Here is a 15,693-nt window from a genome sequence, read left to right as displayed (position 1 = left end):
GACAGGTCGCCCGTGAGTATGGGCCGTCGCACGAGCGCGCACCCCGAACTGTCGCCCGTCGCTGATGTCGCCAGGCGATTGAAAGTTTCAATTGCCTGGCAACAGCCGCCGCCGCACCTCCGCCGCAACTGTCGCTAGTCCACGTGAGTACGCGGACTAGCGACAGCAACCTCCATTGAGGTATGCGGAGCTTCCGGCGGGGGGAGGAGGAACGTCGGCGACAGCTTCCGTCGCGCCGCTGGTCCCTCTTCCGCGTGTGTACGCGGAGGGACCTGGCGAGGAGCTGTCGCCGGCCTGTCGCCCACACGCTCACGTGTGCTGGCGACAGGCCACTTTTGCTGCCCGTGAGTATGGGCCATAAGAGCTGGATAATGGAAGAGGCTACACAGGCTGCCCAGAGCAACTGCAGCTCTGGGCTTCTGATAAGACGCAATGGCAGCGCAGTGTGATGTTGCGCTGCCCTTGCGGTAACAAACATTCAGACAGATACTAGACAGACTGGAGTGAGTAGCCAATAGCAACCGCAGCAATGGCTACCTGCAAGGATAGGACTAGGAAGACAGAATCGTCAGGCAATAGCAGAGTCAAAAAGGCAGGCAAAAGTAGATACACAGACAAATATACAATAGATATGATTTCCTAGTGAATTACAATTTACAGCTATCAATGAAACTACAAACGACTAACTAACTGGAGTACATATATATGGCAAGTTCCACCATATATGATGTAGCTCAAGAAGCTGCGAACTGATTAGTGAAACACAGGATATCAACAGTTCGCGTACCTATATATCAGCGGCACTAATATATCACCGTAGCACGAATACCAAGAAAATAACAAACGCTGACTAGCATATGTATATATCGGCGATAAACCAATATATAACATAAGCAAGGGACTAGCTAGATCTGGACTGGAGCAATACAGCGAACTAACTAGGCACTATAAACAATACAAATACTCTGCACTAGAAGGAGCACGTATATATGTCCCCGTGGGAAATATATGGACGTAACTCCACAAGATACCTAAACTAAGACAAGGAATATATTTTACAATATCAAGGGACCCAGTAACAGCTTAGACAGAGGTGAAACTATGACGGGCGTGGTCTAACAGGGGAGGCAGGCTTTTATGCTGGCATCAGGCTTGGTTACCATTTGCTAGCTGAAAGACTATCTGTACCAATGCATGCAGTTCTATGCAACAACATGCATGCAGGAAATCCAGGGCTATCTGGCTGCAGTTCAGCTGTAGTAAGCCATTGGTGGAATGATGACAGCATCCTGAGCTGCCCAGAACTGCAGAGCAATTGCAAATGACAATGTGACTCACTGCAAATGCACAATCAAATGCAGGCTGACAAGCCGGAAATGTCCGTTTGCGGCTCCACCTACAATGGACAGAACACGCCACAGGAGGAATCCTAACAGAAACATAGGTAAACATGGACATTACCTTGCAGATCAGTTGTCCCTGAAAAATTGTGGAACACAGAAATGCAAAATCGCTATCGCAGTCATTAGGCAATTGCGATTTGATTTGGGGTTCCGAGTGTGAAAGAGGCCTAAAGCCCCGTCTACATGAAGCGATCCGGCGGCTCTATTAGCTGCCGGATCGCCTCTTCCGTATCCCCGCGCGTACCCGCCGCGTCCCCGCTCGCCGTGTATGCGTCGCATTCGATCCGCCCTCGTCCCCGCGCGCCGCCGCTTATCTTCTGCTCGATTCCCTGCCATTGTCCCCTCGCGGGGAACGAGCAGGGAATCGGCAGTGGCAAGATCCGACCTGTCTTATGCTTATGCGGCTCGATTGATAATACACATCGGAGCGTCATCTACGCGTGTAGATGAGGCTTAAGGCTTTTTAGTTCTGACAAGGTCTTGTCAGAACTAGAAGTAATCACTTATAGAAAAAATGGTGAGCTTCTTAGAGCAGCTGACGACAAGGTAGGTATATAATATTAATTTGCAAGTACATCATGTGCTTATTTTAAATAATTTTACTTTATTCGGGTTCACTTAAAGTCAGTGTTCATCATCATCAAAGTTGTTCCCAGAGTGGCACTTGACACATCAAGTCTTCTTGGCAAAAATGTACAAATGATGTTACTATCTACTACTTATCTAACTGTATCATTGTAATAGAGCTGTGAAACCTGGTTAATGTTTTGACCAGAAAAAACCCACCCGGGGGCCCTTTGCCGCTACTCGGAGGCCTGTATGTCACTTGTAATGGAGCTGTGAAACCTAGATACTTTTTTTTTTACTGGAAGAATCAGGATGATACCATTTATTGGCTAACTGAAAAAAAAATAAAATAAGAGTAAGCTTTCGGCTATTCCGCCTTCACCAAACTCAAATCCTGTATACTGACATAATGTTAGCGCACACAACTATGTACATGCAACATCAAAATGGGATACATAGATTTTTTTTGGGGGGGGGAAACATAAATACATGTCATTAAAGCGGACCTGAATTCAGAACACATCTCTGCTCTAAAAGATACACAACAGCATAATATCCTTTAAACAAAAAACATGTATTTTGTTACAGCTGATACAAATCCTAAAATAAATTTGCGCAGTTTTTACTTCATGATTCATGGAAGCAGACATATTGTTAACAGCCTGTGCTTTCAAATGTACTTATCTGCTATCTCTGCCATAGGCAGTCATGTGACACAGGGGAGAGATCAGATTACAACTTGTGATTAGACACAGATGAGGGGGAATTAGACGCTCTCTACATACATTCAGGGTGCATTTCTCTACATTCTCCTTCTGTCCTGTGCAAGAGTTCAGGTCCATTTAAAGATGCCTTAAAGCAGGATTGTCACCATAAAAATCCAATTTTAACAGCAACTAGTCTGAGTGTATTAAGGGATAAAGATGCTAATCCTGCATTCAAAACTTTCAAAACTTTTTCTGCTGTTATGATTTGGAGTTATCACATACTTAAGGAGCACTGGCCCTTCAATAGTCAGTGCCAAACAGTTGCATGCTGGGAGTTCTTTTTAGCTATAATATATTCCTCCTCTTCCATTTATTTCCCTGCCTAACTGCTTATCTGAAACGCGATCCCCTGCTCACTTGTGTTTAAAAGCAAGGCTGAGGTGACTCAGCGATTGTAGGAGAAAAGAAAAAAAGTAAAGGGCAGAAATGACATCAGGATTTAGCCTAAACTGTGGGAAAAAAAGACACCAGGAATAGAATTCTCTCCATTTACTATATAACATTTACTGCAATCAAAATGTGGGCAGTACAATACATGTGTTATGTAAGTAGATCAAGTATTTATCTACTTATATATGTGTTTTTTTTCCCCTGGCATAGTATGGCTAATCCTACTGTTTTAAAGAGAACCCGAGGCGGGGTTCTTCCATCGCAATCCATACACAGAGGCTGGGTCTGTCTATAGAGCCCAGCCTTTGTTGCTAGTTAGTTCCCTCCAAAGCCCCCCCTGCGTGCCGTCAGACCCCATAAATCACAGCCGCGCTATGCGGCTGTGTTTACCTCACTACTGTCAGTCTCGGCCACACCCCCGCCTCCTGAATCGCTCCGGTCCCAGCCCGCGTCCCTTCCCTCCAATCAGCAGCGAGGGAAGGGACGTGGGGCAGGGGAACGGCGAGACTGACAATAGTGAGATAAATACAGCCGGCTGCGACACGCTCCGTGTCGCCAGCGCGGCTGTGTTTTATGAGGTCTGACAGCGCGCAGGGGGGCTTTGGGGGAAACTAACTAGCAACAGAGGCTGGGCTCTGTAGACAGACCCAGCCTCAGTATATGGATTGCGACGGAAGAACCCCGCCTCGGGTTCTCTTTAACTGAAACAAAACATCCAAATAAGGTCTTGAGAGGATGTTAGCTAATTCAAATAGATAATACCCTGTTTGTTTAGATTTGTTTACTCAATCTTCACATAACTGAGACTCTGCCTGGCACAGAGGCATCGTAAATTCCGAGTTTAAGAGTTAGCTACAAGCAGAATGGATGCAGTTTGGGCTGAAAAATAATTATGACATTAAATATTACAAAGTACCCAGCAAGCTCATGGTGAACCACTCCTAGGAGTCTGTAAGGGGTTACAATGGACCAAAAAGCCTTCTTACTAAAATGCTATGGAAAACAAAAGTTTGCTTTCTTAAAACAGAAGTTATTTGCAATAATTCAGGTTGGAGTGAGCTCTGAGATGTCTCCCAGTGCATCACTGCTGAATATGAAAATTACCCATTGTTGCTCCTGTAAGCTAAACACACTTCCAGATCTGCTGGAATGCAATGATGTGTCAGCTTAGAGCCACAATAATCCAACATGCATACAGACTGTTTCAGACTGATTGGTCTTCATCAGTGCATGGCATGGATTAATGTGGCTCTATGGGGGTACATTAAATATTATCAACCTCATACCAATGTAAGAAATTGGTATCCTCGTCCAATATTTTATCTACAGATCTGAACCAATGTGTACATTTTGTCTCTGCTATTAGGGCCTCAAATCGCATGTGTTTTTTAAACACAAGGTCTTTTGAAAAATCATGAAAATCATGAAGACCTGTACACACTGGTGCGATGCGCTTTTTCTATTCTCAAGAAGGCTTGCGATTTAAAAATCGCATGCGATTTTAAAGACGCAGCACAAAAGCAGCAGTGTGTACAGGCCCAAAGACTCTCTTTCTGTGATGTAAAAACATCCTCTCAGACAGAAAACTGAAGAGCATTTAAAGAGACTCTGTAACAACAAAAACCTCCCCTGGGGGGTACTCACCTCGGGTGGGGGAAGCCTCCGGATCCTAATGAGGCTTCCCACGCCGTCCTCTGTCCCACGGGGGTCTTGCTGCAGCCCTCCGAACAGCCGGCGACAGAGCCGACTGTAGCTTCAATATTTACCTTTGCTGGCTCCAGCGGGGGCGCTGTGGCGACTTTCGGCACGGAAATAGACGGAAATACCCGTTCTCCGTCGGGTCCGCTCTACTGCGCAGGCGCCGGAAACTTGCGCCTGCGCAGTAGAGCAGACCCGACGGCGATCGGGTATTTCCGCCTACTTCGGCGCCGACAGCCATCAGAGCGCCTGCGCAGGAGCCAGGAAGGCAAATATTGCGTCACGGCTGTACGGAGGGCTACAGCGAGACCCCCGAGGGACGCAGGACGGCGTGGGAAGCCTCATTAGGATCCTGAGGCTTCCCCCACCCGAGGTGAGTACCCCCCAGGGGCCGTTTTGTCGTTACAGTTCCTCTTTAAGGTGCGTCCATGGGACCTAAAGTGTGTAGGGACTGGGAGACTATCCCAGTCCACCAAACTTAGTGTATCTCTGAGTTGGTTAAACTTAGATTGTCTAAAACTCATAGTTTTACTTGTTCTACTGCTCCACAGTCTAATAATCAGATCAACGCATCTTTAGAAATCTCAGTGGTAGTTACATTATTGTGTTTACTAGCACATGAAGGGTAAGATGTCCCAGTTTATGCTACTGTGCATCAGAATACAGAACTGACAACAAGTCTTCTTTAGCTGCAGGTTTGTTGAACAGTATCCCAAGGAAATGTTTGTGAATACCTTGCTGCTGAGAATGGTGATGTGAGATAAGTCTGAATTATAGCTTGAGAAAGGGACCTTGGAATGCTATCTGATACTAGTTTTCCCCACCATATTTATGTCTGGGTTTTAGAGATATAATATATACAGGCGTTCTCAGTACAATTAATCTCACTATAAATGCGAAAGTTTGGATGTTTGTTACTCAATCACGCAACAATGGCTGAACAGACTTGAATGAAATTTGGCACACATAATACATTACCTGGAATAACATATAGGATACTTTTTATCCCCATAACCAAAAAGTGAGCAGAGACAAATACAAATTTCACTGGGAAAATGTAAACTGCAGACAATCTTAAACTGTAAATGGTAAGTGTAACAATGGGTGTCAGCACACAGAGAGAATCTTATTATTGGCGATCTGCAGTATCACCAAGAATACAGATATATACCTGATTATTGATGATCTGCAGAATCACTGATAATACAGATATATCGCTAACCTCTGGGCACCTGAAGCGTGTAAGTGTTTGGTGTAACAGTATGGATCGGACCACCGGGGTAGCAGGTGGTCCAATAAGTAGAAACAGACTCTACTGCAGTCAAGGACTCCAGGAGGGAGCAGACCTTGACTGGTTTGCAGCAGTGCCCCCTCTGAGAAGCAGGGGACCCCTGCAGGGGGACTGAGCACCCAAGGGATGGGTGACAGTCAGACAGGTCAGGCAGGCCGAGTCGACAACACACAGACAGATAAAGTACAAAGACAGAAGGCTGATTCGGTATCCAAGGCAAGCAGGGTTTGGCAACGGAATATCAGAAGTGCAAAGTACCGAATCAGAGATCATAAGAATAGTCAAGAAAGCAAAGTCATAACAGATATCAAACAATGCCTAGTCTGGGTGTGAGGTCCGTGGTCTCTACACCCTGGAACTAGTCTGACGTATAACAGAATGATAACACAAGTTCCCTAGTCTGGGTGTGAGGTCCTTGGTCTCTACACCCTGGAACTAGTCTGAAGTATAACAGAATGATAACACAAGTTCCCTAGTCTGGGTGTGAGGTCCGTGGTCTCTACACCCTGGAACTGGTCTAATGAATAACACAGATGATACACAGTATTCCTAGTCTGGGGTGTGAGGTCCGTGGTCTCTACACCCTGGAACTGGTCTAATGAATAACACAGATGATACACAGTATTCCTAGTCTGGGGTGTGAGGTCCGTGGTCTCTACACCCTGGAACTGGTCTAATGAATAACACAGATGATACACAGTATTCCTAGTCTGGGGTGTGAGGTCCGTGGTCTCTACACCCTGGAACTGGTCTAATGAATAACACAGATGATACACAGTATTCCTGGTCTGGGGTGTGAGGTCCGTGGTCTCTACACCCTGGAACTGGTCTAATGAATAACACAGATGATACACAGTAAACTGGCTAAGTGTGGATTCCCAGGTCCTCCTGGTTCCACCACACTGAAGGATCTGCCTAAGGTCTGAGTGCTAACACATAGGTATTCGCAACACCAGACAACCAGCAACTGAACAGCAAGAGATATATATAGTGAAGCGCTCCTCAGCGCCGCCCAGCTCCCATTAACCAATCATCTGCTGAGCTGGGGTCAGCTGACCGTCTCGATCAGCTGACCCTTCTCCTATTGGCATAAAGAGCCTGTCTTGCGGCGCGTGCATGCGTAGCTCTCCATCTGCGTGCACTACTAGATCCAGACAGCCCAGACACATGTTGCTGTGAGGAAACCGCCGCCTCACTGTCAGCACAAGCGGCGGCTTCTCCGCAATCCTTCACAGTAAGGTTCTCAAACTTTGCACAGTTGGTCACTGGGCAACTGGGATTAATATTCAGAAAAGTGGGTGGAACCTACAAAAGCCAATCAAAATTTAGCTATTGATTTTCAAGGGAAATATTTAATTGCTGCCATTCTTGCACTGTTAATGGCACAAGCCTCAAACCTGGTACAGTTGTTCATTGGGTGACTGGGGTTCAAATTCAGAAAAGGGGGTGGAGCCACAGCCAATCAGATTTGTTTCATTTCAATGCAAATTATTGATGCCAAAGACCGCAAAGCTCACAAACTAGGTCATTGAGTAATTGTATGTTAGGCAAGTCGTGCAGCCAAAAAATGGGGAAAAGACGAAAAATTGGCCTGGAAATGGACCAGGACATGGGTGTGGTCAAGGGTGGAGCCAAATTTACATGATCTTAGCAATGGTGGGACCCCTCATGTTAACTGACAGGGACCCCCATAGCTTAGGTGATGGTGGTGCCCTCCAGTTTTATGTAGTGACAGGGACCCCCATGTTTAGTGACAGGGACCCCCCTGATTGTTTTGACAGGTGCCCCCCAGTTTTAGAGTGACAAGGAGCCCCCAAGTTTAGTGAAAGGAACCCCCCAGTTTAGGTGGTGAAAGGTGCCCCCAGTTGTAGGTATTGACAGGGACCCCCCATGTTTAGTGACAGAGACTCCTCCCATTTTAGGTGGTGACCGGTACCCCTAGTTTAGGTAGTGACTGGTGCCCCCCAGTTTTAGGTAGTGACAGCGACCCTTCAACCCCCATGTTTAGTGGCATGTGCCCCCCAGTTTTAGGTAGCGACAGGGACCCCCACTCACCATGAACAGCACCACCCATCCGTCTCCGCTGCCTATCTTGTAAAAGGCAGCATGCCAGAAGCCAGCGTCAAACCTCTGATTACCTGCCTACCAGTGCGAATCGAGCGCATGGTACCCCCATGGACACTATGCAGCATATGCGGAAGTGGCATATGACGTCATATCTGCATATCAGTGCAATGTCCGTGAGGTTCTAGCGCCTGCTTTTCACTGGTCGCCAGCTGATCAGAAGTCTGACGCTGGCTGCTGGTATGCTGCCTTTTACAAGCAGCGGGGACAGCTATGGAGGTGACTGATGGGCTGGGGGTGGCTGACCGCCGGGGTGGCTGGGGCGGCTGCCCCAATTTGCCCCTATGTGCAGACGCCCATGCGTGGAGGTGCAATGGCTGAAGTTTGAAAGGATCCTAAGAGCTCCTCACATTGTGCAGCATTCTGTGTCACGTGTTGCTAGGCCCCCTTGATATCCTGCAGACAGAAGAAAATGTTTCAGCCAAAAGTTATCCAATTCACCTGGTTGCTGAAGGGGTAGTCAACAACACCAGGGCACCCAGGTACTCACACTATATTTTCGCCTGAGATGATCAAGAAAAAGATATTTTGGGTTATGACAATATGAAGTTTGTATGCAGTTTTAGCCACTAGGCTGCTTATACTGTACTCTGTATAAGCACTGGTAATACGTACGTAGAATGGATAAACGGTCACAGGTCTCTATTCCACATAAAAAGTTGCATAATCCATGCCATTGTACTGGCACAACTAACATGATTTGAGGACAATAATGCAGACCAATCTTTTTGTAGGCAATCTTGTGTTAAGCATCAAATTCACATCCTCCTGCTTTGCAGACTTACCCGCCTTTTTTAGTCAGGTTGGCCCATAGAATAACATGCTGATCACAGGATGACATAACTTAGGATAATGTTTCCTTAGAAGCACTCTATTTTACATACATATTTATGGAACTGTATTTTTAGGTATTTGCAACTGAATGAACTCCTCCGCCTAACCAGGCCATGTGGATTTGTATATATGCAAATGTGCAAAGAAACCTGGTTCCTGGCTATAATAAACCATCAACGCATCCATTTAATTTTAGTCCAGGCAAAGTTTCTGCATGTCATATGTGCAGTTTTGCCAACCTCAGAATGTTTTTTTCTTTACTGGAAATGCTCAAAAAAATTACTGACAGAACTTTTTTTTTACTGACAACTTCTAATCTTATTTACTGAAATTAAATATTTTGCACTGGTTTAAGGTCAGGAGGAAGGAACTTAAAGATCATACGCTGGGTTGCCAACATTTTTATAGGCAGAACTTGGTCTAAACACTATGCCCAAGATGAGACAAATGCAGGACATTTGGGGGTGTGGTCGAAAGTAGGCAGTAGCGTAGCAATAGGGGTTGCAGAGGTCTCGACCGCACCGGGGTCCTTGGGCCAGAGAGGCCCCGTAGGGCCCTCCCTCAACTGCAGTATTAGCTGCGTGCGCTAATCTCCACCTACAGGACGTTACGCTAATCGACGTTAGTAAGTCCTGTAGCTGCCACCCTCCCACCGCCAATCGGCGTTAGGCGGTTGGGAGGTGGTTAACAAGCTGTTCCTCAGGCCCTTCTTGCACCTCTGACACTGTGATTGTCCCTGGCAGGTTTTGGTGAGCCGCGTAAATTGTTATGTATAGAGTGTGTGTGGGGGGGGTGGGGGGCTGGGCATGAAAAACTCGCACCGGGGCCCAGAGCTCCGTAGCTACGCCACTGAAAATAGGTCTGGTTTAAAAGTGTGGCAAGAAAAAAGAAAGACAAGAAGCAGAGACAAGCGGGAAAGATAGAGACAGGCAGAAGGGAAAGACAGACTGGGGAAAAGACAGACAAGAGTGAGAGAAAGAAATGGAAAACAGAGAGACTGGGGTTGGTGAGGAGCAGAAGTCAGGTAGAAGAGAGAAATAGCCATTGGGAGGGAAAGACAGGTAAAAGGCTGAGAGAGTCAAGAGTAAGAAAAAATGACAGGCCAGATGCATTGACTGCTGTAGGCACTGTCAGCCTCAGTCAGCCAGCAGCGATTTCTTCATGTCTCCCTAAAGGCACCATATACTTATAGATTTTTTTAGCTTGATTCCTCTGAGACTCAGAAATCTAATCCCCAACATGTCAGATCAATTGTAATTTCAATCAATTTTTACCAAAAGTCATTCAAAATCATTGATCAGACCAGATGGAAAATTTCTGTTGATTTGTGGTGGGCAGGAGTGGTGAAAGATCAATGGCCCATAGTGTTGAACTGAACGGAACAATGCAATGCTGTGGTTCGTTCCAAAGTATTACCCAATCCTGCAACTTCCACGTACACAACATCTCCAGGATCCGCTCCCACCTGACCCCAATACCACCAAACTACTCATCCAAGTCTTAGTCATCTCCTGCCTAGAGCAATTTCCCTTTTATCAGGCCTCCCAACAAACCGTATTGCACCCCCTTTCAATCAGGCTGATCAACTCCTCTCATCACAGCACCTCTACAACTCCCCTCTGTAAAGCCCTCTACTGGTTCCCCATCCTCTTCAGGATCAACTTCAAAATTCTGTGCTTGCACTAAGAATTGGTGCACAGGACCTTCCCGACCTACATCTATGATCTTGTCCACAGACACATACTGGTCCACCCCCTCAGATCCTCCAACAACCTGTGCCTGTTCACCCGTGCATATCACACCCCCATGCACAATTGCAGGACTTTACTAGGGCTACAACCACTCTCTGGAACTCGCTCCCATCAACAATCACACTCGCCCCCACCCATCAGTACCATAAAACGCTCTGCATGGCACCTCTCAACAGATGCACCTATTGTTTCTACCCCCACTCTTTAGATTGTAAGCCTCTGGCAGGGCCCTCCCTCCTAGTGTTTCCAGGTTGATGGTGCAATCTCTTTGTCTGAAACCCCTCTTGCAGACTAGAATAGACTCTATTTTGACCAAAGGAACTGTTGACTGTTAGCAAATAAATTTGCATCATCTTGTTTTGAGCTTCTTGTATGTCCTACCTTGTATATTAACCCATTGATGTATTGTGCAGTGCTGTGTAATATGTTGGCGCTTTATAAATACAATAGATATTAATAATTGATTTCATGCTGAAATCTATGTGTAGTGTGGAAGGAATTGAGCCCTCTCTGATCAGATTGTGATGGAGGGTAGGAACACACAAGGCAAAATCACATATGCATTTTCCACTATGTGCTATGGAAAGCGCATATGCGATTCTGCCTAGTGTGTTCCTACCCTGAAAAGGGACCTATCTTTTTCCCATATCAGGTGGCACTAGTTTCCCACATCAGGTGGCGCTAGTTTGTGGACTAATTATAACAAAAGAATGGAAATTCGTCTCCCCCTCCCTCAGCTCATGCTGAGAGTGACCAGCAACAAATGCCCCAGGCCCTCCCAGCCCAAGTGATTCCATAACTCCCAATTGTGACTTTTTCGGAGGGGCAGTCCCTCTTTGGGAACTAAATCCATCTGTCCCTCTTTCTTCCTCACGTGTCCCTCTTTCAGGACTGATATCAGGATATATGTAAATATGAGTATTTAAATTGACTTTAAACTTTATTAAGTATGCAAAATCGAAGGCTGTATCCATCGAAACATGATCGAACATGTTGAAATAATCGAATCGTCGGAATTGATCCCGCGAATCGCACGGGAAAACGCAACGTGTGTATTCAGCATAAGGCTCATATTGCACTGCAATCACAGTGCCTGCCCTGTCATTCTAGCCCAGCACGCTGTCTGCAAAGTTACCGAGCTGTGCTGAGCCAAAACTTTCCCATTTGTTCACTTTGCACAACTACGGAACAGACAGCCTAAAATGTGCAGCACATTACAGCCAGTACATGTGCTCTACATATATGTGGCAGTGGCACCCATTATTATTATTATTTAGTATTTATATAGCGCCGACATATTACGCAGCGCTGTACAGTGTATATATATATATATATATATATATATATATATATATATATATATATATATATATATCTTGTCACTAACTGTCCCTCAAAGGAGCTCACAATCAAATCCCTACCATTGCCATATGTCTATATTATGTAGTGTAAGTACTGTAGTCTAGGGCCAATTTTAGGGGGAAGCCAATTAACTTATCCGTATGTTTTTGGAATGTGGAAGGAAACCGGAGTGCCGGGAGGAAACCCATGCAGACACGGAGAGAACATACAAACTCTTTGCAGATGTTGCCCTGGCCAAGATTCGAACCAGGGACCCAGCGCTGCAAGGCGAGAGCCTTGTCCCCTCTCCCATCTACCTGTCCCTGGCTGCAAGGCTGGCTCCCCTCCAAGTGAGCGATCCATCTCTGCTCTGCTTCCAGGACCCCCCCTGCCCGCTGATGGGGGGGTGCCGCTCCTGGCTCCACCCCCTTTGCAAACCGAATCGTTCGTTTTGATGATTCGGATGATTCAACTCACAAAAGAGATTCGGATCAAAGATCCATTCCGAATCGTTCATGATCCGGACAACACTAATTTTTAGGTGGTCCTTCAGTTAAATATTTTCCCGGAAGTTCCCCCAAATGGTGCCTAGCCATTTAGAACTGTGCAGGCTCAAGGTCCAAACCATGCGCACTGAGGAAAAGTAGGTGCTTTACCACAAGCGCTTTCTTTCATTGCACACCTACAATTTGAAACTCCTACTTGCGCAGTTCAGAATCCCCTCATTCCCCTGAGGAACTTCTGGGACGCAGGGGAGGTAATAATTGGAGGGACCCCAAAGACAATGAGCTACATCTGGAGACTAGCCAGCCATAGCTTAATTCAGGGTTTTTTCCCCAGGGCAAGGGCATTTTAATTCCTCCAGGACCAGGTGGCCTCCAGACAGCAGAAGCACTTTCTCTTATCTCCTCCACCCAGGGCCGGCCCGCTCATGAGGCCTCAGGCGGCAAATTTCCAGGGGCGGCACCCGCCCGTCCGTGGGTTCGGGGAGCCAGCCGCCGAGCTGGAGGGGTAGCTGGCAGGACGGGGGTATTGAGCCTAGTGGCGGGGAGGGGGGTCGGACCCCCCCCTCCCTCGCCTGAGTCCCCGATCTGCGCTCCCCTCCAGCCTTAAATAGAAGCAGCCGCAACTCGTAAGAGGCACGGGCGGGGCGGACTCACCTCTTCCTCGTTCCAGCGTGCGCTCCACTGATGTCACTTCCTGCAATGCTGCAGGAAGTGACGTCAGTGGAGCGCACGCTGGGAAGAGGTGAGTCCGCCCCGCCCGTGCCTCTTACAAATGGCGGCTGCTTCTATTTAAGGCTGGAGGGGAGCGCAGATCGGGGGACCCAGGCGAGGGAGGGGGGGGTCCGACCCCCTCCCCGCCGCTAGGCCCAATACCCCCATCCTGCCAGCTACCCCTCCAGCTCGATGGCCCCCCAGAGTGGCGGCGGTGGCAATTTTTTCAAAATTTGCCTCAGGCGGCAAAAAGTCTAGGGCCGGCCCTGCCTCCACCCCTCTTACCTAGGCTATGTGGCAACAGCAGCAGTTTTGTTTATTATTTTTGAGAGTCGTAGGCGACGTGCTTTGCACAGACAGCCAGACAGCAGTAGGCATTAAGGAGGGGCACACTGACGCGTACGTTAAAAAGGGGCGCTGGGAAAAAAGGGCGCGGGGTTTTAAACGATAAGCATGGATAACGTTTAAAAATGTATTGTACTGTATTTCGTTTCAAATTAATGTTTTATAAAGTTATAAATCATTAAATAATGTGTGTCACAGGAGCCCTAGTGGCTGACCGCACTTAGCCTTCTAAACGGTGCCAGCGCACAGATCGTGCGAACTCTGGTCGCAGTCAATGCGCAGGAACCGTTAAAAATTGGCCGCAGACAACTCAGAAGGGAGCCTGTGAGACACGGGTGATTACAACTTCACCTACTGGTTCAGAGTAAACTGCCACCACCGCGGTTATCATGGGACCGTGGAGCCCACTAACTGACTGACTAATCCTGCGAATAAAACGGTTAAACACACGTTATTCTGTCTAGCCAACAACAAACAAACAGTAGCGTATCTTCAGAGACCCGGGATCAGTTCTGTGTGTGCTGATAAGCAGGGTAGCGGAAAGTGAATGACTTGGAGAAAGTCGTTTATTCACGCAATATAAATGATTACTATATACAGACAATTATTAATTATCACAATTATTAAGACAGTAATAGCCAGTATAAAAAATAAAAGAAGGGAGAAAAATACTTAGTTCCTGGAAAGTTGTCCTTTTTGTGGGAAAACAGAGTTCTGGGTTTCAATTTGAGTTCAGAGTTCAGACCAGGTGGATGCCAGCATATCCTCAAGCTGGCATCTCATGAGTTCAAGATGTTTCAGTGTGGAGGACACTGAGTTTGGGTCCTCAGCCATTCTTATGCCCCTGCTTCAGTAGGAGGGAGTGAGGGCGGGGAGCCATACACCCCCTTAAAAGATGAGATGAGCCCTCCCCTTGTACTGGGGCTAGAAATCATATCTACCCATATATGGGCTCTATCTCACAGAACCGTACAGGTCAGGGCAGATTTATTAACATTTTCAGGTCTGTCTCGATTTACCCAGCGCCCTGATACCAGACATGAGGGGTGGGACCCCTGTGGTATCATCAGGCACTTTCAAACTGCCTAACTGGCAGTCCTTACCTCAGAATGTTCTGAAACTTCCTCAGAACCAGCACCGGGGCTCATGCTACACTTCCCCCACGTTTGGCGAAGCTGCCATCTCAGGAACCCCAGAAATATGACAGATCTGGGAAGTTATGGATTTGCTATGAGACTCAGGTTATTCCCAGGCAAAGGCTCTTTGAAGTTTGGAGCAGCCAGCGAGGTGTCGCCTCCCCTGCTGGGAATGAGCCAGTGGGTCTGGCTTTTAGCCCAACTAGATTGCTTCTGCCATGGTGCTTGTCACCTTATACCTGATGGATGGGCCATCAGCACAGCTTGAAGCCAGGGACTCTCTGGGGCAGATTAGGCTCAGGCTCATTAGCATATCAAAAGAGCCATCCAGCCTTTAGGATGGTGCTCTCTTTGCTAAGAAAAGGACTTCAGCTGTCCCTACACACTCAACCCAGATTGTACCGATTTGAAGCGCAATCGATGCAGGGAATCGAGTGCGATTGCTTTTTCTTCACGGGCGGTTCCAGGACGCGCCTGCGGCCCCGCAACCGTCCATGACAATGTGCATTAAATCGGCAATTGTAAAGACGTTAATCTTTCGTTTAAATAGTGAAACGTATAATAACGTTTAAAAAAAAATTACTAAGTAACCCTCCCTGTACCTACCCCTAGACGCCCCTGTTGATGCCTAAACCTAAGACCCCCCCTGTTGGTGCCTAAGTAACCCTCCCTGTACCTACCTCTAACCCCTAGACCCCCCTGTTAGTGCCTAAACCTAAGACCCCCCTGTTGGTGCTTAAACCTAAGACCCCCCTGTTGGTGCCTAAACCTAAGACCCCCCTGTTGGTGCCTAAACCTAAGACCCCCCTGTTGGTGCCTAAACCTAAGA

Source organism: Hyperolius riggenbachi, chromosome 3, assembly GCF_040937935.1.
Source record: "Hyperolius riggenbachi isolate aHypRig1 chromosome 3, aHypRig1.pri, whole genome shotgun sequence".
NCBI lineage: Eukaryota > Metazoa > Chordata > Amphibia > Anura > Hyperoliidae > Hyperolius > Hyperolius riggenbachi.
This window is presented reverse-complemented; position numbering follows the sequence as displayed.